At 42.6% G+C, this 22,885-nt stretch overlaps 2 long non-coding RNA genes across 2 annotated transcripts; one reads left to right on the top strand and one right to left on the bottom strand.

Moving 5' to 3' along the window:
* Positions 1 to 1,906: 1,906 nt before the first annotated feature.
* LOC123058430 (uncharacterized) lies at positions 1,907 to 3,190 on the top strand. The gene is made up of 4 exons (XR_006427197.1): positions 1,907 to 2,166; positions 2,264 to 2,326; positions 2,428 to 2,492; positions 2,613 to 3,190. It is a non-coding gene; the product is annotated as an uncharacterized lncRNA (long non-coding RNA).
* Positions 3,191 to 5,217: 2,027 nt separating this feature from the next.
* On the bottom strand, positions 5,218 to 6,616 carry LOC123058429 (uncharacterized). The gene is made up of 3 exons (XR_006427196.1): positions 6,363 to 6,616; positions 5,711 to 5,766; positions 5,218 to 5,605 (listed from the first exon to the last, which is right to left on the bottom strand). It is a non-coding gene; the product is annotated as an uncharacterized lncRNA (long non-coding RNA).
* Between the last annotated feature and the right edge of the window lie 16,269 nt (positions 6,617 to 22,885).

Below are 22,885 nucleotides of genomic sequence, written 5' to 3'. Positions count from 1 at the left end.
CTGGAGAGGGATGACCCCGAGGAAGAGGCCTACCAGACCGGCATTAGAGACATGCATAGTGGATTTAGGGAGTTTGCACCCCTCATCAACAGAGTGGTAAGTTTGAACTGATGGTTTTATTTAAATTATTTTATTCGTCATCGTGACTGACTTATGTCGTTACAGTCCGGTGAGTTGAATAGATGCATCTTTGAAGCCTGAAATGCACTAGGTGATGCCCTCGGGAGCGCACAATCTGAGAACAAAGTGAGGGGGACGATGAAGATACAATTTCAGCCTCCTCGGAACAGATGCATCTTGTTCACTTGCAATCAACAATCTAATACTTATTATGCCCTTGTTTCATTGTGAGTGCAGAAGTTCGTGAAACATTGTCGCAAGCTGGTAGGCCTGCTTGGGTGTGCTGGAGCTGGGTCGGTTGAAGCTTATCATCCTGCAGCCACACAGGGTCACATCGGCTCATCGAGCCATGTTCCCCCATCGTCTAGGTTGGTTGAGAAGGAGGAGGAGGAGGAGTATCATGAGGAAGAGGAGGGTGAGAGCAATGGGGAGGAGTACGATGAAGATTATGGACCTCCACCAACTCAATCATCTGAACCATATCATCTGCCGAAAAGGAATCCAAAGAAGAAGGATTTGCTGAGTCCGGACCCTTTACAGAGACCGGTTACTCGATGGCCCAAGAAGAAGACTGAAGAGACTCGTTCAAAGAGGAACGAGGACCGTACCTCCAAGAGGAGCAGGAGCAAGTAATTCTGCTCTTGAATACTTGGCTTTTGTAGTTGTTTAGTGGTTGTGAGACTATGTGGAACTATGTGTTAGCTATTTGTGAAACTATGTGGAACTCCGTTTGCTAATTAGTTGAACTTCGTTTGACATGTCTATGTACTTCAAGTTTTATTAATGTATATGTGATGCCCAAGTTTAATTGTTTGAAATCTGTTTTCTAGACTCTATATCATTGATGTGATATTGTTTTTGAAAAGAAGCAAGCAATTAAACTTGAAACCATAAAACACAGGACCCTACTGCCAAGGACCCTGGCAGTAGGGTCACACATCCTACCGCCAACCCCCTGGCGGTAGGTTGAACCTACCGCCAGGGCACTGTAATTTTTCGTTACAAAAACTTCGAAGGCAAAAACCCCTGCCACAGCCTACCGTCAAGGGTTCTGACGGTAGGGTCAGACAAGCTACCACCAGGCCCTTGACGGTAGGGTACTTATCCACGTCAGCTCGGGCAAACGGCCGCCGTCGCCCTCCGTCGCACCCTACCGGCAAAGACCCTGGCGGTAGCCTGTCTAACCCTACCGTCAGAACCCCTGACGGTAGCAAAAGAATCAAATCCCGAAATTCTTTCCAACCGGGATCAGATCCTGAATTGATATGCGAAAAAGGGTCAAAACACGAAAATTTGCCTAGCCATGCCGCGTCGCGTCGTGGGACATAGGCAGTTGCTTTTCCTTTAGGTCGTGTGTTAGGGCATGGCCAATGCATAGCCCCAGGGTGATGCCTCACATGCCATGTAGGATCGGATAACAGAAAAGATAGGTTCGGATGGGAAAGTGGGATCCTCTCCAGAAGGCGAGTGCTTATAGACAAAAAGTGTGGTCCAGTGCATAAAGTTGAAAAAGTTGAAATGAAAAGGAGGGATGCATGTGTAGTGAGAGTCACTTTCTATTCTTTGATGAGGTCTACTAGTAGTAGCTTGCATTGGGGAGAAAAAATCAACACATATACTTCAAATTACTTTTGTCATGAGGCATATATATCCATATGCCACCATTGTACTGTTTACCGGCGCGCGCGGGCACAGCCACCTGGTCCCGCTTCCCTTGACCCCACTCGTCATTGGGGATCATCTCTTTACCTGTGTTCGCGTTGACCGTCTCCCATCTCTGCGCCCTCTGTTCTATTCTAGTGGGTGGTTTCTCTGCTCGGGCTGCTGTGCCCGACGCGCGGCGGGGGCGCGATGACGTGCGTGTGTCACTCCGTGGGGCCGCTGCCGCGTCGCGTGCGTCTGCCATGCCCAAGCTGCTGAGTGCCCTTCTTCCTCGTCTCCGCCCCGCTGCAACCTCTCCTCGTGCCTCGCCTAGCTTCCTTCGACTGTCCTCTGCTGCGGTCTGTTGCGGTGGCCTCCTTTGCTCTATGGACGCCGCTGGTTGAGGTTCGTGCTGCTGTTCTTCTTGTGTTCTTTCCAACACCTCTCTTCTTGCTTCGCTCTACTGATTTCACGTAGTTGGGCTTCTTTCGATCGTGTGCAGCTTGGTTCGACTTGCCGTTGTCGCCTGCGTCGAGCCGTGGGTCTTTCTGTCCTTCGCGTTCAGGTTAGTGGGCGCCCCTTCTACTTGCCTATAAGATGTTTGATGAAATGCGCGCGTGATGTTCGGTGAAATGCATCTGTGCTAACGTTTGTTCTACGGTTTAGGTTGTTTTCCTAGTTCATCCTGATGTTTGGATCGCGTGCTCCTCCAGTCCTCCTTCCTAGCTTTGGTAAATAGGCTGTTCTTTTGCTTCTCTGAACCGCTATGAGCCGCGATTTTTTCTTGCTTGCATTTGCATCGTTCATCCCGTGGTGTTGTCTTTTGACCGGTTATTTTCTAAAATTCGCAGGTTGTACGATCTTGCCCGCTGCTGCTTGCCATTTGGTTATGTGGTACAGTGTGAATCCGGTGGCTGCCCAGATCTGTACTGCGCGTAGGGGCGGGTGTTCTCGGCCAGAGTTGGGCGTTCTTGCTGACTTTCTGTCTAACCTATCCACAAGTATACTAGCCAATTTCTATTTATTTGATTTTCCTTTCCAAGTACTCCCTCAATTCCTAAATATTTGTCTTTCTAGAGATTTTAAATGGAACACCACATACGGATGTATATAGACATATTTTAGAGTGTAGATTCACTCATTTTGCTCCGTATGCAGTCACTTGTTGAAATATCTAGAAAGACAAATATTTAGGAACGGAGGGAGTACATGCTTTAGTTTATCCTGGTCTTCGTACCTTTTTTATGTTACCTTGGTGGTCGATGCAGAATCACAAATGCAAAGCAAGATGTGCAAATGTGAGGATAGACCTATGATTCGCGTTCACAACTTGTTCTTGTTAAAAGAACTACTCTACAAGTTTGTTGCAAGTTACAGTAATTGTGAGGATATGATACCTTATAGAAATGATGCCTTAGTGTTTCTTGCTTGTATCTGCATCGTTGCATGCCGTGATTGTGTTCTGACCAGTTCTTTGTTGTATTTTACAAGTTGTATGATCTTGTCCGTTGCTGCATCTCGGTTCTGCTGATTGCTTCATCACCATTACAATTTTTGAGATATCTAAGCTGACGTCTCGAATAGTACAGAACAGTCAGTCGGAACTGCAGGAGTCATCTTCACCTTAATGTAAAAATAGAAGGTTTTCCTTTTGCTAGATCTCTGAAAAATCTGCAGTGGAGTAAGCGCTGGCATTACCTACTGCTCTGGTTTTTGAAGTTAATTGCAGCTGGCAAAGCTTGCACTGATGTTCATCGTTCGCTGTGTGGAAGCTACATAATTCTATAGTAGTGGAACACTTGTTCTGGTCTGATCATCTTGTAATTTTCCTTTTTTCAGCTTAACTATTGTAGGGTAGACAGACTCTATACATACTGAAGAAATGTGCCCGTCCGACAGTCCTTCATGCTCAGTTGTAGTGATAGCTTTGGGTACTGTGTGCACCCTTTCATGTAATTGTGTTACCTTGTCACATACGTCAACTTAGATCTCGGAAAGCGCGGGTGCATTACATTGTGGAATGAAGGGAGTATCTTATACTGAGTTTATGAGGAAACAACTGGACTAATGTTAATGATCCGGTGTTGAGAATAAAAAAAGGTGGAAGAACATTGAGTGGCTTTAGTTTTGTTACCGGACGTACAATGTACCTTTACTGCACTGTTATGGATTCAGATAAACTGGGCGTGGTGCATGCCTTTGTATTGTGTTCCTGAACGTTGCTTTCTCCATGCCAAGTCTTTTGTTCTTAGAAAAGAACTCTTTTGTTGCATCCACATTAACCATATATATATTTCCATTTTCCATATATATTTCTATTTCTTTTGTTTGAATTGTAACTTGTTGGTACAAAATAAAGGCCTCAATTTGCAAAAAATTATTTTCCCTAATTTTTTTGCAAATAGCTCTTGGTTTAAATCTGGGCATTGTGGTGCTGGAGAAGGACATGTGACACACATTCTTCTCAGCTATTTTCTCCTCTGATTGGGCCCAGCCCAGCAAACATTCATGTGCCGGATAAGCTACTTTTGGAAGCTCTGGTATATATTTTGAACAAATATTTCCTTTCTTTAATGCATGATAGAACATCCAACAACACAGCAATATAAGAAAACGCTTTGGTACAATTGCAATATATTATAGGATAAAAATATATCCTCTACGATGCTAACTATTCATTTGCAAAGTTATCTAAAAAAACATATCAATTCAAATAACAAGGCCATTGTACTAAGATCACCCAAGTGCATTCTTAAGTTAAGCAAAATACTTGCATTTAATTCTTGGTTTGAATTGGGCTTTTTTGCCATTTAGCGCAACAGGAGCTTGCATGTTTGGATAGCCATATCTTAATAAATTATGTGTTTGATCTCTAAATGTGCTTGAACACAATCAAGTCAAGGAAGATGTCACGTCGCATCTTCGTGGAAAGTAAAGTTGTCTATCATATACCTACCTTGCGCCATTTGGTTCTATGTTACCCAATAAGATAACAAAATATGCATGCTCAAGTATATATTTTCAAAGATAAACTATCCTTCATTTTCACCTTAAAGGGTTTGAATTAGTATCCTAAGTGGTTACTAAAACCTACTTCTAATGAATTCAAATATTTGCAAAACACTTGGGTTTGACATGGTATCTGCACTTGCTCAAACATAAAGTTACTGAAAAATGCATATTTTCAACACGCATGGTTTTAAATGGGCCTCTGCGCCATTTGGTGCAATTGGTCATCTAGTAATTTGTAGAAAATGTGGCGAGATGTAGAGCTTGTAGAACGGATTCCACTTCGCGCGGAGCTACTACCGAACGATTACTAGTGCCATGCGACCAAGAAGATATGATTGCGCATGGTACATCAAAAGTCATACTAGACTGATGCTCAATACCAAAATTCTGACAAATTGAATAATCTGAAAGGATATCGACAGGAGCTCAAAGTACTAAGCATCATCATAACAACACGTCATAGTAAATTCGTCAAAACAGACTGATGAACAAGTAAATAGGCCAATGAGCACCATAACAAAATAACGGTCCTCGGTAAATATTCAAACACGGTAAATTTGTTCAGCCAGAGTCACAACAGACTAATGCTCATGTTCAGGCCAACGAGCACCATAACAACACCAGGTCATATTCAGGCATTCTTGGTTGTGAGCTCCAATAGCCGTCATCCGAAGGCTAATCATCTTCCTTGCTTGGTTTAGGCGGCAAGCCCAATAGTTGTTCTCTAAAAATCGGCCCCCCGTGTGTACGGGCCACACCATAGAGTATTGCAAGGACTCCTATAGCCGTCCCGATTGTCCCAAAAAATATATTACGTACATAATTGGGGTGACTTAATACGAACCAAAAATCAAAACATAAATCAATTAGAAGCGGATTTAAATAAGTTGTTTACAATCATCTAAAATCTGAGTAGTCCATGTGACATAATAATTACCATGGTGTGTGCTTCGACGACTTTGTAGTGTTTGCAGCTAATTGAGGTCCGTGCTGCTGTGGCCCCGCAAAAGAAAATTACATAGTTAGCCTTACAAACGGTGAGACAGAATTTGGAGTAGAACATATAAAGATAGTTAGTAAGCGCTAACTTTGCATATATGATTGATCGTTTCATATATGTTTTTTCTTTAGGGATAAACCACACTTATTGATTGGTAGAAGCACGGTTTACAGGGATAACAAACAGGTCGTGGGGTAAACCCATCAACAAGTGGCGACTCCCAGCTAAAGAAGAAGAAAAGTTAGCTAAATTGTGAGCATTAAAATTCAAACTATATGACTTTCAAAAATAAATTCGCAACTCAAGAAATCCCTTGATTGGGCACGAATCTCCTTTATAAGATCGTTTGATCTGGTGGAGCCAGAAAAAATAATGTAAGATTAAAAAATGAGCAAGAGCATGGCCCAAAACTGATTATGCTGTTCCGCTAGCAGTTTCTTTTGCCACAATATGGTAAGAATTCTAACAAGAAAGAAAAGGCTGCTAAATCTGCGGAAGTAGAATTCGTATTGTTGATCTCAACGCGATAAATTATACCTATTCTGCAAATTCGACAAGGGCAGAATTAGGTCTGATTCTGCGGGAGTACCTTTTTTGAAAGACTTGATTCAGAGGAGCTGAAGCGTTGAGGGAAGCTCCTGCCATGGCCAATCCTTGGCAACAGCAGACTCTGTTCCTCCTTAACGGCCGCCCTAAAATACAACTGCGGTGGTCGCCCAAGGGCGCGACCGCAGATCTTTCTCGCGGCAAACAAAAGCGAAGCTGCCATCTCGTCCTAGTTTTATTCTCGTCGCCGGATCTGTTGGAGTTCCTCAATCCTCTTCTTCCAATCCAATCCAGTCCCCTCACCCTGGTGCCCATTATAATGTGTCGGCCGCTAGGTTTTCCGTATCCGACGGGAAACGGCCCGCTGTTACCAACCTTCCCGTTATCGTGTTCATATCCGTTTACCTCTTCAAAAGCCTGGCCCGTGTTCATGCCCGGGCTGGACACTCGGCAAACCCTAAACGGCGCCCGTAGCGCCCGTTATAGCGTTAATGGTACAGGGCGCACACCCCTCGTCCGTGATGGGCCAGCCCGTGTTTCAATTTTTTCTTTTGTAAAATGATGCAAAAATCGACGTGCTGAGAAGGATTCGATCCTGCGACGCGGGCTTACAACGCAGGACTCGCTAGCCACCCGTCGGATAATGGAGTTCCTCAATCCTCTTCTCCCAATCCAATCCAGTCCCCTCACCCTGGTGCCCATTATAATGTGCCAGCCGCTAGGTTTCCCATATCCGACGGGAACACGGCCGCTGTTACCAACCTTCCCGTTTTCGTGTTCATATCCGTTTACCTCTCCAAAAGCCTGGCCCGTCTTCATGTCCGGGCTGGACACTCGGCAAACCCTAGCCGACGTCCGTAGCGCCCGTTATAGTGTTAATGGTACAGGGGCGCACACCCCTCATCCGTGATGGGCCAGCCCGTGTTTCAATTTTTTCTTTTGTAAAATGATGCAAAAATCGACGTGCTGAGAAGGATTCGATCCTGCGACGCGGGCTTACAACGCAGGACTCGCTAGCCACCCGTCGGATAATGGAGTTCCTCAATCCTCTTCTCCCAATCCAATCCAGTCCCCTCACCCTGATGCCCATTATAATGTGCCGGCCGCTAGGTTTCCCATATCCGACGGGAACACGGCCCGCTGTTACCAACCTTCCCGTTTTCGTGTTCATATCCGTTTACCTCTCCAAAAGCCTGGCCCGTCTTCATGTCCGGGCTGGACACTCGGCAAACCCTAAACGACGTCCGTAGCGCCCGTTATAGTGTTAATGGTACAGGGGCGCACACCCCTCATCCGCGATGGGCCAGCCCATGTTTCAATTTTTCCTTTTGTAAAATGATGCAAAAATCGACGTGCTGAGAAGGATTCAATCCTGCGACGCGGGCTTACAGTGCAGGACTCGCTAGCCACCCGCCCTAGTTGAGTTATGCGATAACTTTGAGCTTCTTATCTCTTTTAGTCTTTCTTTATCTCTTTTCCTTTTCTTTTTTTCGTTTTTCTTTTCACTTCTTCCTTTTTCTTTTTATTCATTCTTTTTCTTTTTTAGTCTTCTTTCTTCCTTTCCTTTTTCTAATTCAATATAAAAAGTTCACCGGATTTATGAACTTTTTTTCAAATTTGATGAACTTTTTTCAAAATTGGTGAACTTTTTCTCAAATTAAATGAACTTTTTTCTAATTCGATGACATTTTATCAAAACCGGTGAACTATTTTCAAATTCGATGAACTTTTTTTCAATTTTGGGTGAACTCTTTTTTGTAGTCGGTGAACTTTTTCAAAATTCAATGAACTTTTTTTCAAGTTCGATAACTTTTTCTCAGGTTTGTGAACCTTTTTCAAAACCAATGAACTTTTTTTGAAAGTCGGTGAACTTTTTGTCCAAATTAGATGAATTTTTTATTAAAAATTGGTGAACTCTTTCAATTTAGATGAACTTTTTTTGAAATTCATGAACTTTTTAAAATTTGCGATTTTTTTGCAAAAATATTTGACCTTTTTTTGGATTCCAAGAACCTTTTTTTAGTTCGTGATTTTTGAAAAAAATTCACATTTTTTGTGAACCTTTTCTGAAAAGTCAACAGTCAATGTTGAACAGATCAGCGGTCAACAACGACCGGTTAATTCGAAACTGAGTAAAACGATCGACGCAGAAAAAAACGAAGCGAAGCAACACCTTTTGTTTTTTGAACGAGCGATCAAGGGAACGAACCAGCGCTCACACTCTTTTATATTGGGCGGGCCCATGACTAGATGTACGTGAGCGCTCATTCTCCTTACCGGCGCAGAAGGCACCGGTTAGGAGCTCCCTGGACACTCGGTGCCCACTATTCTTCTTGTCTCTCAATTCTTCCTTCTGAATCTGATAGGCCCATTAGGCCCACTGGCGCCTTCTAGTCTAGATCCCTTCTCTATCCTTTTTTTCCCCTAAGTGCCTGCGCAGCGACTATTGATCACATTATAAGCGATCGCTGTGGGATGTCTCGCTGAAGCTTTTCAAGTAATCGCGCCCGCCCATGATTCGCACAGAAAAAGAAAAACAACGTACGGGTGAAGCGCGATTCAAGGGAGCTCCTGTTCGGCGCCTTAAGCGCCTGAACAAGTAGCTGGCGCTCCTGCACGTGCCCCACCTCATGGGCCGGCCCAAGAACGTGTATCGCAGGAAACTATAAAGGCGCGAAAAACAGCCAAAAACTAACGCCATCCCCAGGATTCAAACTCCCGTCATTACGTTAAAGTAGGAGTTCGGCTAACCACCACACCCTCTCCACTGTTGTGAAACATAATAGCTCTAACGCTATAAGAACAACGTGGCAACACTATTTATTGTATAGTAGCATTCCATCTACTGTATCATTTAGTTTTGTGACTTATTTGAACAGAACATGTGAATTTGAAAACATTCATAATTTCTGAAGAAAAAGTTCATCAAATTTTCAAAAAAGTTCATGAAAAAGGGAAAAAAGTTTATCAATTTCAAAAAAAAAATCAACAAATAAAAAAATCATTGATTTCCAAAAAAAGTTCAACAAATTGGAAAAAAAGTTCATTGAGTTTGAAAAAAGTTCACTGAATTACAAAAAAGTTCATTGAATTTGCAAAAAAAATCACGAATTGGAAAAAAAGTTCATCAAATTTCAAAAATGGTTCATCGATTCTAAAAAAGAGTTCATCAGTTTTGGATAAAAGTTCATCAATTTGAATAAGTTCATCGAAAATTGAAAAAAACTTCAGGTGGTTAACAAAAATTGAATAAGTTCAGGGATTTAAATAAAAGACCACAAAAATTGAAGAAATTTCATGGAATTTCAAAAAAAATCATTGATTTGAATAAGTTCATGTATTTGCAAAAAATTCGTCGAACCAGTTCGAAGAAAAAATAAAAAGAGAAAACAAAAAAAGGATCAGGAAAAAGGAAAAGGAAAAGAGAAAAAAGGGAAAGGATAAAATAAAAGAAGCAAAATGTTGCAAGTTAATGCAACCGTCTTTGTTGCCCGGTGGTTACACCAGTATGTATCAATGGGGGATATCCCAGGTTCGAGTCGCGACCAACTCGCGTGCATTTTTTGCGAATTAAAACATAGGAACCGAAACCTACATGGGCCAACGCAGAGCGTTATCAGATTACACACAAAGCGCCGAATAGGAACTGCCGTGATTCGATCCCTGGTCTCGTGGCAAGAGCTAGCTCTAGTAGCCACTACCCCCGGATCTGGTTCATGATAATATTGAGATGTTATTTTAGTTGAGGTGAGTGAAGCCGGTTTTCCTTTTTTTTGTTTTCATGTTATTTTCATCTTTTTTTTCTTCTGTTTTTGTGTTTTTCTTTTTTTCTTCACTTTTTGTTTAGTTTTCCTTTTCAATTTTTTGCTTATTTTGATTTTAATCTTCTGCGGGTTTTGTTTCTTTTCAGTTTTCCATTCAAATGCTTGTTCAACATTTTGTCAAATACTTGTCAACATTTAAAAAAAAATACTTGTTCAACATTTTCCAAATACTTGTTCAACATTTTCTTAAATACTCGTTCAACATTTTTATATACACGATCAACATTTTTTAAAATATTTGTACACCATTTTTTCAAATATGTGTTCAACATTTTTCAAATCCCCGCTCAATATTTTTTATATACTTGTTCAACATTTTAATTACTTATTCAACATTTTCAAATAGTTGTTCAACATTTTTAAAATACTTGTTCAACATTTTTTATTATTCAACATTTTTTAAATACTTGTTCAAAAATTTCAAATACTCGTTCAAAATTTCAAATACTTATTCAACATTTTTCAAATACTTGTTAAACATTTTTTAAATGCCTTTTCAGAAATTTATAATACTTATTCAACATTTTCAAATACTCGTTATAAACATTTTTAATAGTTATTCAAATTTTCAAATACTTTTTCAACATTTTTCAGAAATTATTTCAGCATTTTCTAAAACTTATTCTACATTTTTAAAATACTTGTTCAACATTTTTCTAAAGGCGTTTTTAAGAGTGTTTTTGTGTATATATATAGAAATATAACATTTTAAAACATAAATAAAAGTATAAAAATAAAGCAAAAACGAGAACAGAAGACAAAAAAATAGGCTTTGTGTCCCGCGCGGCAGGGCCAACCCATATGGGCTCCCCCCGACGTCCATGTGCACTCGCTGAAAGCGAGAAATAGGGGTCCCCAAGCGCCTGTTGAGCTACTTGGCGCCCACGCGTCCCCGCTCATGGGCCAGCCCAATAAAAACAACGCTTGACTCGATTCCTAGCTCCCTCGCGTTCGACCAGTCGCCGTTGATAAGTTGACAGATAACAATTTCTCTCTCGTTAGGGTTTTTGTCTTCCTCTCGCCGCCATCGGCGACGTAGAGAACTTTATCCCTCGTAGCCGTCTGTCTGATCTTCTCCGCTCGGGCTGACCACGGGGCAGTCTAGCACTGCTCCCCGGCCTTGTTGGGGGGTTAGGTGTTTCGGTTTGCGTTAGGGTTTTATGTTGTTCCTGGCAGCAAGGAGATCGCGAGATCGGATCCAAGTTTTCTGAGACGATGGCTAAGCAAGGTACTCCAGGCTCGTCTGGTAGCAAAGGGAAGGGGAAGCTTGAGGATCTCATGGAGGAACTCGCCCTAGAGGAGGATGACCTGGATGACGTTGTCTTTGAGGAGGAGGACGCACCACCGGAGGAGGATCTCCGGTGGATGATTCTGGTTCGTGTTCACATCGACAAAACCTTTAGCACCTACTAGTTCTTCCGCAACATGAGGTCAGCCTGGGATCTCGCTAGACGAGTCAAGATCAAATCCCTAAAAGATAATCTGTTCATCATGCAGTTTGAGTGCCTAGGAGACTGGGAAAGAGTGACTCTTGGGGGTCCATGGCACTTTCGGGGTCACCCGGTGATCATTGAACCTTATGATGGTTATTCAAAACCCACGTCGATCGAGCTTTTTAAGTTTGAAATTTGGCGAGGATTATCGACCTCCCCATTGCCTACCATGGAAAGGTGAAGGCATTGGCGGCTAAGATTGGTGAGTTTGTGGAGTCAGAGCCAGCATCTTTTGATTTTGAAGGGAACTTTTATAGAGTGAGAATCCGTCTGGATGTCCGTAAGCAGTTGAAGAAAACGACATGGATCGTTCAAGGTGGCCAGAGAGATATCTTTGCGATAAAATATGAGCGGCTTCCGGATTGGTGTCAGGTCTGTGGTATGATGGGTCACGAATTCAAGGAGCATGGCCATGGTGTGCATCCTCCCTCGGCCCTGGTTTTTCAAGAACCTGTGGGCTCCTGCTACTACGGCATGGGGTTCCAAACGCCGCAATAAGGGGCAAAAACCCTGGGGCCATGATGGAGGGGGAGGCGGAGCTGGTCTGAAACCGCAAGTTGATGCAAAGGAGTGTGAGGATACTGATATGGAGGAGAGCGATGCTAGTCGCAAAAGGGCTTCTGATGAGGTTGTAGGTGTGCCAAAAACTGCAGCGTCCAGCACAAGCCTAGAGCTTGTTCCTATTGAGAAAAATAATGGTAGTGCTGCAGATGTCCCTCCTAGCCCCCCACTGAAACAGGACCCAAAACGCTCAAGGTTAACACAGCAGTCAGAGAAGGCACTAAACTCAAGCGGGAGGAAGAACTTGGTGGTTCTAAAGAATTCTGATGCAAAAATGGCGGCCTCCCCGGCGGAGGACCGCCGAGCACAATGAGTTGCTTAAGCTGGAACCGCCGGGGACTAGGCAACGCCCCGACAGTTCAAGAGCTGCGAGGAATCGTGTTAAAGTTGCCCCTAGAGTACTTTGCATTATTGAAACACAATTTGTCAAGATAGAGCTGAAAACTTATCAAGTACTTTAGGTTTTGATTCTTCGTTTGCTGTTGGTTCCACCAGTCGTAGCGGTGGTTTAGCTTTGTATTGGAATGATGAAATAAAGATCAAGATTTTAGGCTACTCGCAGTACCACATAGATGCAAAAATCTCAGATTTTGGGGGCGATCCTTGGAGGCTCTCATGCTTTTACGGAGAGGCACAAACACACCTCCGACATAGAACTTGGGACACAATGAAAAACTTATCAGCCCTCCAAAACATACCATGGGTGTGTATGGGGGATTTTAACGAGGTTCTCCGTTATGATGAGCACGAGGGGATTGGCCAGAGGAGTCAATCTCAGATTCAAGGATTCCGCGATGCAGTTGACGTGTGTGGATTAATCGATCTTGGCTTTCAGGGTCGTAAATGGACGTTTGAAAAGAAAGTGACAGGGGGATCTTACATGAGAGTAAGACTTGATAGGGCGTTGTGCATGCCCGAGTAGGGTGCTCGTTTTCCACTAGCGGCTGTGGAGCATCTAACAGCCGCGACTTCTGATCATTCTCCCATCAGGTTGATGCTTGATCCACCGGACAAAAGCAAGCAAGTTAATAAGCAGTTCCGGTATGAATGCATGTGGGACACGCACCCTGAGCTAATCCCTATGGTTCAACATGCATGGGAGGCGAATGGCCCTAATCTGATGACTGCGGAAGTTGGGGCTAACTTGCAGTCCTTGTCCAATAATTTGGGCGAGTGGAGCAAGTTCACTTTCGGCAGTGTCAAGGCAGACATAAAGAGGTTGAAGAGAGACTTGGAACGACTAAGAAACGATCCGTTGAGGACTGCACCGAGCCATATAGAGATTAAAACAAATGATCGCTTGATTGAGTTATATCTACGAGAAGAGATAATGTGGCGCCAAAGATCAAGGGTGGCATGGCTGTCAGAGGGAGATAGGAACACACATTTTTTCCATCTTCGAGCTTCGAACATAAGGCGCAAAAACTTGATAAAAGCATTGCAGAAGCAGGACGGGCAGTTAACAGATGATTTATCGGAGATGCAGCAGTTAGCTCTTGATTTCTATAAGACCTTATACACCTCGGAGGGGGTGGAGGGACTAGATGAGGTTCTCCAACATGTACCCTCAAAGCTTACAGCAGCCATGAATGACACTCTTTTGGCCCCCTATAAGGAAGAAGAAGTGAAGAAAGCGCTTTTTCAGATGTTCCCAACCAAGGACCCAGGGCCTGACGGGTTCCCCGCGCACTTCTTCCAAAGGCATTGGGACATATGTGGAGCTGCGGTCACACGTGCGGTATTGAGTATAGTTCAAGGAGAAGAGAGCCCGGAGTGTGTCAATGACACGGTCCTGGTCTTAATTCCTAAGGTATCAAAACCAACTCTTCTATCTCAATTCTGAACGATTAGTTTATGCAATGTCTTTTACAAGATTGCTTCAAAGGTTTTGGCTAACCGGTTGAAGGCTATTCTGCCTGAGATTATTTCCGAAGAACAGTCAGCCTTTGTGTCTGGCAGACTCATTACTGATAGCATAATCTCAGCGTACGAGTGTTTGCATTTTATGAAGAGGAATAAGTCAAAGAACAATAATTATTGTGCTCTCAAACTTGACATGATGAAGGCATATGATCGAGTGGATTGGAATTATCTGGAAGCCATCATGAGGAAGTTGGGTTTTGCAGCATCATGGATCAATACGGTAATGAATATGGTCAGAACGGTTTCTTTCTCAGTTTTGTTTAATGGAAGTAAATTGGAGGAGTTCAAACCATCTAGAGGTATCTGCCAGGGAGACCCAATCTCTCCATACCTTTTCTTGTTGGCAGCAGAGGGCCTTTCGTGCCTGTTGAAATCTCAGAATGGATCATCCCAACTCAGCGGCATCAAGGTGGCTCCATCGGCTCTGTCGGCGAACCACCTTCTATTCGCGGATGATAGCCTGCTGTTCTTCAAGGCGAGTGTTGATGGAGCTGAAGTTGTGTCACACCTTTTGGATACTTATTGCATGGCCTTGGGACAAAGGATTAATAGGTACAAATCATCTATTTTTTCAGTAAAGGATGCCCGCAGATTGTGAGAGATGCAGTCAAGGGATGCCTTCAGGTCCCTAATGAGTCTTTAAGTGACAGATACCTTGGCATGCCCATAGATGTTGAACATTCAAAGAAAGGCGCATTCAAACATTTGAGCGATCGTGTTTGGGACAAGGTAATAGGATGGATGGGCAAGTGTTTGTCTGCCGGAGGAAAGGAGGTTTTGATTAAATCAGTTGCACAGGCCATACCGGTCTACTCCATGTCCTGTTTCAAGCTCCCTAGAGGTTTATGCGAGCATATAAATTTGATCATCCGGAAATTCTGGTGGGGATGCAAGGAGGGGCAACGGAAGCCGGCATGGGTCTCGTGGGAAGTAATGACAAGACCTAAGTATTTAGGAGGATTGGGATTCAGATACCTTGAACTTTTTAACCTAGCACTTTTGGCTAGGCAGGCTTGGAGGGTGCTGCAGGACCCATCATCTTTGAGCACAAGAATTTTGAAGGCCTTTTATTTCCCCAACACTGACTTTCTAGCAGCAGAACTGGGCTCTCGTCCATCGCAAATTTGGCGAGCGGTTTTGGAAGGACGAGACATTCTTAAGCAAGGAATCATTTGAAGGATTGGTAATGGACAATCGACAAGCATATGGGATCATAACTGGATTCCCAAGGAGAGATCTGAAGGAAATATGCCCTAGAGGCAATAATAAAGTTATTATTTATTTCCTTATTTCATGATAAATGTTTATTATTCATGCTAGAATTGTATTATCCGGAAACATAATACTTGTGTGAATACATAGACAAACTAAACGTCACTAGTATGCCTCTACTTGACTAGCTCATTAATCAAAGATGGTTATGTTTCCTAATCATAGACATGTGTTGTCATTTGATTAACGGGATCACATTATTAGGAGAATGATGTGATTGACATGACCCATTCCATTAGCTTAGCACCCGATCTTTTAGTATGTTGCTATTGCTTTCTTCATGACTTATACATGTTCCTATGACTATGAGATTATGCAACTCCCGTTTACCGAAGGAACACTTTGTGTGCTACCAAACGTCACAACGTAACTGGGTGATTATAAAGGAGCTCTACAAGTGTCTCCAAAGGTGAATGTTGGGTTGGCGTATTTCGAGATTAGGATTTGTCACTCCGATTGTCGGAGAGGTATCTCTGGGCCCTCTCGGTAATGCACATCACCTAAGCCTTGCAAGCATTGCAACTAATGAGTTAGTTGCGAGATGATGTATTATGAAACGAGTAAAGAGACTTGCCGGTAACGAGATTGAACTAGGTATTGAGATACCAATGATCGAATCTCGGGCAAGTAACATACCGATGACAAAGGGAACAACGTATGTTGTTATGCGGTCTGACCGATAAGGATCTTCATAGAATATGTAGGAGCCAATATGAGCATCCAGATTCCGCTATTGGTTATTGACCGGAGACGTGTCTCGGTCATGTCTACATTGTTCTCGAACTCGTAGGGTCCGCACGCTTAAGATTTAGATGACAGTTACATTATGAGTTTATGAGTTTTGATGTACCGAAGGAGTTCGGAGTCCCGGATGAGATAGGGGACATGACGAGGAGTCTCGAAATGGTCGAGACGTAAAGATCGATATATTGGACGACTATATTCGGACAACGGAAAGGTTCCGAGTGGTTCGGGTATTTTTCGGAGTATCGGGGAGTTATGGGAATACAGGAGAAGAAGTATATGGGCCTTATTAGGCTTTAGGGGAGAGGGAGAGGCAGGCCGCGCGCCCCCCCAAGGCCTAGTCCGAATTGGACTAGGGGGAGGGGCTGCGCCCCCTCCTTCCTTCTCTTCTCTCTTCCCCTTCCTTGTCTCCTACTCCTACTACATGGAAGGACTCCTAGTTGGACTAGGAAAGGGGAAATCCTACTCCCGGTGGGAGTAGGACTCCCCTAGGGCGCGCCATAGAGAGGGCCGGCCCTCCCCTCCTCCACTCCTTTATATACGGGGGCAGGGGGCATCCCATAGAGACACAAGTTGATTCACGTGATCATATTCTTAGCCATGTGCGGTGCCCCTTCCACCATAATCCTCGATAATATTGTAGCGGTGCTTAGGCGAAGCCCTGAGACGGTAGTACATCAAGATCGTCACCACGCCGTCGTGCTGATGGAACTCCTCCCCGACACTTTGCTGGATCGGAGTCCGGGGATCTTCATCGAGCTGAACGTGTGCTAGAACTCGGAGGTGCCGTAGTTTCGTTGCTTGATCGGTCGGGCCGTGAAGACGTACGACTACATCGACCGCGTTGTCATAACGCTTCCGCTGTCGGTCTACAAGGGTATGTAGGTCACACTCTTCACTTGTTTCTATGCATCACCATGATCTTGCGTGTGCGTAGGAAATCTTTGAAATTACTACGTTCCCCAACAGTGGCATCCGAGCCTAGGTTTTATGTGTTGATGTTATATGCACGAGTAGAACACAAGTGAGTTGTGGGCGATATAAGTCATACTGCTTACCAGCATGTCATACTTTGGTTCGGCGATATTGTTGGACGAAGCGGCCCGGACCGACATTACGCGTACGCTTACGCGAAACCGGTTCTCCCGACGTGCTTTGCACAAAGGTGGCTAGCGGGTGACAGTTTCTCCAACTTTAGTTGAACCGAGTGTGGCTACGCCCGGTCCTTGCGAAGGTTAAAACAACACCAACTTGACAAACTATCATTGTGGTTTTGATGCGTAGGTAAGATTGGTTCTTGCTTAAGCCCGTAGCAGCCACGTAAAAGTTGCAACAACAAAGTAGAGGACGTCTAACTTGTTTTTGCAGGGCATGTTGTGATGTGATATGGTCAAGACATGATGCTGAATTTTATTGTATGAGATGATCATGTTTTGTAACCAAGTTATCGGCAACTGGCAGGAGCCATATGGTTGTCGCTTTATTGTATGCAATGCAATTGCGCTGTAATGCTTTACTTTATTACTAAACGGTAGCGATAGTCGTGGAAGCATAAGATTGGCGAGACGACAATGATGCTACGATGGTGATCAAGGTGTCGCGCTGGTGACTATGGTGATCACGACGGTGCTTCGAAGATGGAGATCACAAGCACAAGATGATGATGGCCATATCATATCACTTATATTGATTGCATGTGTTGTTTATCTTTTATGCATCTTATCTTGTTTTGATTGACGGTAGCATTTTAAGATGATCTCTCACTAATTATCAAGAAGTGTTCTCCCTGAGTATGCACCGTTGCGAAAGTTCTTCGTGCTGAGACACCACGTGATGATCGGGTGTGATAGGCTCTACGTTCAAATACAACAGGTGCAAAACAGTTGCACACACAGAATACTCAGGTTATACTTGACGAGCCAAGCATATACAGATATGGCCTCGGAATACAGAGACCGAAAGGTCGAGCGTGAATCATATAGTAGATATGATCAGCATAGCGATGTTCACCAATGAAACTACTCCATCTCACGTGATGATCGGACATGGTTTAGTTGATTTGGATCACGTGATCACTTAGAGGATTAGAGGGATGTCTATCTAAGTGGGAGTTCTTAAGTAATATGATTAAATGAACTTAAATTTATCATGAACTTAGTCCTGGTAGTATTAGCATATCTATGTTGTAGATCAATAGCTCGCGTTTAGCTCCCCTATTTTATTTTTGATATGTTCCTAGATAGACATCCTGGTAGTATTTTGTAAATCATGTTGTAGATCAATAGCTCGCGTTGTTGCTTCCCTGTGTTTATTTTGATGTGTTCCTAGAGAAAATTGTATTGAAAGATGTTAGTAGCAATGATGCGGATTGGATCCGTGATCTGAGGTGTATCCTCATTGCTGCACAGAAGAATTATGTCCTTGATGCACCGCTAGGTGACAGACCTATTGCAGGAGCAGATGCAGACGTTATGAACGTTTGGCTAGCTCAATATGATGACTACTTGATAGTTTAGTGCACCATGCTTAATGGCTTAGAATAGGGACTTCAAAGACGTTTTGAACGTCATGGACCATATGAGATGTTCCAGGAGTTGAAGTTAATATTTCAAGCAAATACCCGAGTTGAGAGATATGAAGTCTCCAACAAGTTCTATAGCTAAAAGATGGAGGAGAATCGCTCAACTAGTGAGCATGTGCTCAGATTGTCTGGGTACTACAATCACTTGAATCAAGTGGGAGTTAATCTTCCAGATAAAATAGTGATTGGCAGAATTCTCTAGTCACCATCACCAAGTTAGTAGAACTTCGTGATGAACTATGATATGCAAGGGATAACAGAAACGATTCCCAAGCTCTTCGTAATGCTGAAATTGACGAAGGTAGAAATCGAGAAAAACATCAAGTGTTGATGGTAGACAAGACCACTAGTTTCAAGAAAAGGGCAGAAGGGAAGAAGGGGAACTTCAAGAAGAACAGCAAGCAAGTTGCTGCTCAAGTGAAGAAGCCCAAGTTTGGTCCTAAGCCTGAGACTAAGTGCTTCTACTGCAAAGGGACTGGTCACTGGAAGCGGAACTACCCCAAGTGATTGGCGGATAAGAAGGATGGCAAAGTGAACATAAGTATATTTGATATACATGTTATTGATGTGTACTTTACTAGTGTTTATAGCAACCCCTCAGTATTTGATACTAGTTCAGTTGCTAAGATTAGTAACTCAAAACGGGAGTTGCAGAATAAACAGAGACTAGTTAAGGGTGAAGTGACGATGTGTGTTGGAAGTGGTTCCAAGATTGATATGATCATCATCGCACACTCCCTATAATTTCGGGATTAGTGTTGAACCTAAATAAGTGTTATTTGGTGTTTGCGTTGAGCATGAATATGATTTGATCATGTTTATTGTAATACGGTTATTCATTTAAGTAAGAGAATAAATTGTTGTTCTGTTTACATGAATAAGACCTTATATGGTTACACACCCAATGAAAATAGTTCATTGGATCTCGATCATAGTGATACACATAATCATAATATTGAAACCAAAAGATGCAAAGTTAATAATGATAGTGCAACTTATTTGTGGCACTGCCGTTTAGGTCATATTGGTGTAAAGCGCATGAAGAAACTCCATGCTGATGGGCTTTTGGAATCACTTGATTATGAATCAGTTGATGCTTGCGAACCATGCCTCATGGGCAAGATGACTAAGACTCTGTTCTTCGGAACAATGGAGCGAGCAACAGATTTGTTGGAAATCATACATACTGATGTATGTGGTCCGATGAATATTGAGGCTCGCGACAAGTATCATTATTTTCTGATCTTCACATATGATTTGAGCAGATATGAGTATATCTACTTGATGAAACACAAGTCTGAAACATTTGAATAGTTCAAAGAATTTCAGAGTGAAGTGGAAAATCATCATAACAAGAAAATAAAGTTTCTACGATCTGATCGTAGAGAAGAGTATTTGAGTTACGAGTTTGGCCTTCAGTTAAAAACAATGTGAAATAGTTTCACTACTCACGCCACCTGGAACACCACAATGTAATGGTGTGTCCGAATGTCATAACCGTACTTTATTAGATATGGTGCGATCTATGATGTCTGTTACCGAACTACCACTATCGTTTTGGGGTTATGCATTAGAGACAGCTGCATTCACGTTAAATAGGGCACCATCTAAAATCCGTTGAGATGACGCCTTATGAACTGTGGTTTGGCAAGAAACCAAAGTTGTCGTTTCTGAAAGTTTGGGGCTGCGATGCTTATGTGAAAAAGCTTCAACCTGATAAGCTCGAACCCAAATCGGAGAAATGTGTCTTCATAGGATATCCAAAGGAAACTATTGGATACACCTTCTATCACAGATCCGAATGCAAGACTTTTGTTGCTAAATTCGGAAACTTTCTAGAGAAGGAGTTTCTCTCGAAAGAAGTGAGTGGGAGGAAAGTAGAACTTGATGAGGTAGCTGTACCTGCTCCCTTATTGTAAAGTAGTTCATCACAGAAATCTGTTCCTGTGACTACTAGACTGATTAGTGAGGAAGCTAATGATGATGATCATGTAACTTCAGATCAAGTTACTGCCGAACCTCGTAGGTAAAAACAGAGTGAGATCCGCACCAGAGTGGTACAGTAATCCAGTTCTGGAGGTCATGTTACTTGACCATGACGAGCCTACGAACTATGAGGAAGCGATGATGAGCCCAGTTTCCGTGAAATGGCTTGAGGCCATGAAATCTGAGATGAGATCCATGTATGAGAACAAAGTATGGACTTTGGTTGACTTGCTCGATGTTCGGCAAGTCATTGAGATTAAATGGATCTTCAAGAGGAAGACGGACGCTGATAGTAGTGTTACTATCTACAAAGCTAGAATTGTCGCAAAAAGTTTTCGACTAGTTCAAGGTGTTGACTACGATAAGAGTTTCTCAATCGTATCTATGCTTAAGTCTGTCCAAATCATGTTAGCAATTGCCGCATTTTTATGAAATCTGGCAAATGGATAAACAAAACTACATTCCTTAATGGATTTAAAGAAGAGTTGTATATGATGCAACTAGAAGGTTTTGTCAATCCTAAAGGTGCTAACAAAATATGCAAGCTCCAGCGATCCATCTATGGACTAATGCAAGCATCTCGGAGTTGGAATATACGCTTTGATAAGTTGATCAAAGTATATAGTTTTATACAGACTTGTGGTGAAGCCTGTATTTACAAGAAAGTGAGTGGGAGCACTACAGCATTTCGGACAAGTATATGTGAATGACATATTATTGATCAGAAGTAATGTAGAATTATTCTGCAAAGCACAAAGGAGTGTTTGAAAGAAGTTTTTCAAAGAAAGACCTCGGCGAAGCTGCCTACATATTAAGCATCAAGATCTATAGAGATAGATCAAGACGCTTGATAAGTTTTTTCAATAAGTACATACCTTGACAAGATTTTGAAGTAGTTCAAAATGGAACAGTCAAAGAAAGAGTTCTTGACTGTGTTACAAGGTGTGAAATTGAGTAAGACTCAAAGCCCGACCACGGCAGAAGATAGAAAAAGAATGAAAGTCATTCCCTATGCCTCAGCCATAGGTTCTATAAAGTATGCCATGCTATGTACCAGATCTATTGTATACCCTACACTGATTTTGGCAAGGGAGTACAATAGTGATCTAGGAGTAGATCACTGGACAGCGGTCAAAATTATCCTTAGTGGAATAAGGATATGTTTCTCAATTATGGAGGTGACAAAAGGTTCATCGTAAAAGGGTTACGTCGATACAAGTTTTGGCACTGATCCGGATGACTCTAAGTATTCATCTGGATACATATTGAAAGTGGGAGCAATTAGCTAAAGTAGCTCCGTGCAGAGCATTGTAGACATAGAAATTCGCAAAATACTTACGGATCTGTATGTGACAGACCCGTTGACTAAGATTATCTCACAAGCAAAACATGATCACACCTTAGTACTCATTGGGTGTTAATCACATAAGCGATGTGAACTAGATTACTGACTCTGGTAAACCCTTTGGGTGTTGGTCGCATATCGATGTGAACTATGGGTGTTAACCACATAAAGATGTGAACTATTGATGTTAGATCACATGGCGATGTGAACTAGATTATTGACTCTAGTGCAAGTGGGAGACTGAAGGAAATATGCCCTAGAGGCAATAATAAAGTTATTATTTATTTCCTTATTTCATGATAAATGTTTATTATTCATGCTAGAATTGTATTATCCGGAAACATAATACTTGTGTGAATACATAGACAAACTAAACGTCACTAGTATGCCTCTACTTGACTAGCTCATTAATCAAAGATGGTTATGTTTCCTAACCATAGACATGTGTTGTCATTTGATTAACGGGATCACATTATTAGGAGAATGATGTGATTGACATGACCCATTCCATTAGCTTAGCACCCGATCGTTTAGTATGTTGCTATTGCTTTCTTCATGACTTATACATGTTCCTATGACTATGAGATTATGCAACTCCCGTTTACCGGAGGAACACTTTGCGTGCTACCAAACGTCACAACGTAACTGGGTGATTATAAAGGAGCTCTACAGGTGTCTCCAAAGGTGAATGTTGGGTTGGCGTATTTCGAGATTAGGATTTGTCACTCCGATTGTCGGAGAGGTATCTCTGGGCCCTCTCGGTAATGCACATCACCTAAGCCTTGCAAGCAGTGCAACTAATGAGTTAGTTGCGAGATGATGTATTACGAAACGAGT

Source organism: Triticum aestivum, chromosome 3A (genome assembly GCF_018294505.1).
Source record: "Triticum aestivum cultivar Chinese Spring chromosome 3A, IWGSC CS RefSeq v2.1, whole genome shotgun sequence".
In the NCBI taxonomy this organism is placed as follows: domain Eukaryota; kingdom Viridiplantae; phylum Streptophyta; class Magnoliopsida; order Poales; family Poaceae; genus Triticum; species Triticum aestivum.
The sequence above is the reverse complement of the archived record's forward strand: the minus strand, read 5'-3'. Positions and strand labels throughout refer to the sequence as shown.